The sequence below is a fragment of the Eurypyga helias genome, unplaced genomic scaffold, assembly GCF_000690775.1.
Source record: "Eurypyga helias isolate BGI_N326 unplaced genomic scaffold, ASM69077v1 scaffold8024, whole genome shotgun sequence".
Lineage (NCBI taxonomy): Eukaryota > Metazoa > Chordata > Aves > Eurypygiformes > Eurypygidae > Eurypyga > Eurypyga helias.
The window spans coordinates 8,098-10,994 of NW_010244272.1; the positions used below are offsets into that span (position 1 = coordinate 8,098).

The window sequence follows — 2,897 nt, forward strand, 5'->3', positions numbered from 1 at the left end:
AGATTACCAGCTGGCTTGTCATGTATTATGAAAAGAATAACATTTGCCTTAGAGGATGCTACAAGCCAGGAGCAGGACCCCGGGGAGCGGCGTGACAAATTTTTGTGGCGCTCGGTGATGAACTTGCCACAGTTCCTTAAAAGAATTGACGTGCCTTCGCCTCTAATTTGGGGAGAGGGGAAATGCTGTCGGAAACTTTATTTATCTCCCGCGGAGGGGAGGGGGAGGGAGTGGAGATCCTGCCATGGGGATGGTGTGGAAGGAGCAAAGTCGGAGCTTTTCTGCTCTGTGATGCCCCCCCCCACCAGTCTCTTTCCCACTTACAAGTGGGAGCAACCCCCTTTGACCCGAGGCTGGTTTTGGCTGCAGGGAGGGGGCTGAGCACTGCGAATATCCCCTGGCAAAGCTTTTCTGCACGCGCTGGGCTCCATGCACAGCCCCAAATTGGGTGCTGAAAGCTGAGCATCGACTCCAGGAATGGGTGAAGGGATGGGAGCCCCCCAGCCTACCTCTCTGCACCGTGAGGAGTTTTTCTTTCCCCATGTGCTCAATCCCTAGGGAGGAAAATAAACAGGGAGTCTGGCAAAAAGAAAGTGCTCCTGGGATGGGTGAGTTTTGTTTCCTTGAAGGAGAGGGAGAAAGTTGGCTCCTTGTCTCACACGTGCCACAGGAGAGCTGCAGAATCCCCTTTTTCCCTGAAATCAGTGCTTTTGCCCAAGCCCATCCTCCTTCCCCACGTCACGAAGCAGCCGCCCCGCGCACCCCCCAGTTCCATCTCTCCCTGAGGTGATGCCCGTTGCGTTATTGCTATTTATTAGCATCCAGCGCGCAGAAGAGCGCGGCGGTGCTCAGGAGTCCTGTCTTCTCATCGGGAGTGCTTGAATAACCCAGATGAAGCGGCTGACCTTGCCCTGGAAATTTGCAGCCTGTTGGGAGGCTGTAAGTGGGTCAGGCAGCTGGTGTAAATGGGAAAATAATCCAGTTCATGCTGCTGGCAGCCCGGCGGTTCGCAAAAACCAAGTGCAACCTGCATGGCCAGCCGTGGGATGGGAAGCCACAAAAAGAAGGTACCGAGCGCACGGGTGGCTCTGGCCAAAGCCTCGACCAGGGAGCTCGCTGTGGGGTGATGCTGGGGTCCCCAAAGGACTGGGGAGTCCCCAGAGGAGGCTCAGCTGCTCCACAGAAAGTGGTTGCATGGATGGATGTGAAACCCCGTGTCCTGGAAAAAGCCCCAGTCATGGATGGCTGGAAACAGCAAATGTCTCCAGGAATGTCAGCCATAACCCGGGCTGGATCCAGAGCAGTGTGGCCAGCAGGTTGAGGGAGGGGATTCTCCCTGTCTGCTCCGCTCTGGGGAGACCCCCCCCCGAAGTTCTGTGTCCAGCTCTGGGGCCCCCAACAGCAGAAGGACATGGAGCTGTTGGAGTGAGTGCAGAGGAGGCCCCGGAGATGCTCCGAGGGTTGGAGCACCTCTGCTATGGGAATGGGGTGAGAGGGTTAGAGGTGTTCAGCCTGGAGAAGAGAAGGCTCTGAGGAGACATTATAGCACCTTCTAGTACCTGAGGGGTCCGACAAGCAAGGTGGGGATGAGACTTGGAGCAACCTGATCTAGTGGAAGGTGTCCCTGCTCGTGGCAGGGGGTGGGACTGGGGGGGCTTTAAGTTCCCTCCCAACCCAAAGTGGTCTGTGATTCTATGAAAGCGCTGCATTCCCACACAGAGCACCCAGGTCCAGCCCCTCCAGCTCTGCTTTGTTCCCTCTCCTGTCCTTTCCCCAGTTTGGAGCCCGTGAAAGCACGGTGGCTTTCTGGCCACAGGCTCAGCAGCAGCATCTCTGCTCCTCCCCGGCGCTGCATTTCGGCCGTACCTGCCCCCCACTCCCTTAGTGCGCTCGGGGTCTGTCGTGATGAAAAGTGCTGAGGGATGTAAAGTATCGCTGCAGCTCCCTTCTACCTCCTTCAATCACTGCTTCGTTTGTCCCTCCGTTTAATGTGATCAAAACCTTCTGAAAACAAATCATTCCTATTTAAAGGAAAAAAAACCCCACAAACCCAAAACACAATTTCTACCCTTTATTTTCATCAGTTCTTATGGCTTTAGGCAGGTACTGTTGGATGATTCAATCACTGGTTGGACAAAGATGACATTTAATTAAGAAGGAAGGAAAAGGAAGCTAAAGAAAATAATGTATGCCTTCTTCTTTCTATATGAAGTGTGGAAAAAAAGAGCCGAGGAGGTTTTCTGTTGTGAAATGCAAGGTCTCATCTACAGCGTCAGCAACTTGGCTGCTTCGCAGCGATTCCTCCCCGTGATTGAGATCCAGCCTGGGCCACAACTCAGCCCCGTGTCTATTCATTTAATGGCTGACTCAATTTGGAAAACTGCAGCCCATCCATCTGTCCACCTGGTCCATCCGTCCATCCTCCTCTACATCCTTCCCGTTTCTTCATCCTTCTACCGCAGCGACTAGGTTAATCCTAAGAAAACCCCCCGAGCGTGGCAGGGGGAGTGTGACGGGGCGGCGTGGCCACGGCGTGGGTTCGTGTCAGCTGAGGTTATGGATATCCTGGGAAAAAACTGCGCTGCCATCACTCCTTCTGCTTTTCCCATGCCTTACACCGCATGGTGAGAGAAATGAGGAGGGGTAACCAAGCCAGTAGTCAGGTCAGGAGTGGAAATCAGCTCCTCTGCTCCTCTTGTCCCTTATTTATTCCTCCTGGTCCTGCTGCTGTTCTCCCCATCTCTGCTCCTGCACCCAGGGCTGAGTCTGGCAGCGGGTCAGGCAGGGAATGAGCATAGAATCATGGAACAGTTTGGGTTGGGAAGGACCTCAAAGCCCCCCCAGTGCCACCCACTGCCATGGGCAGGGACACTTTCCACTAGACCAGGGTGCTGCAA

At 54.5% G+C, this 2,897-nt stretch overlaps 1 protein-coding gene across 1 annotated transcript in view; it reads left to right on the forward strand.

Annotated features, from left to right (window-relative positions):
• The window catches only part of GFRA2 (GDNF family receptor alpha 2), a 13,253-nt gene that overhangs the window by 7,936 nt on the left and 2,420 nt on the right, over positions 1-2,897 (forward strand). The gene's annotated exons all lie outside the window — the stretch shown is intronic.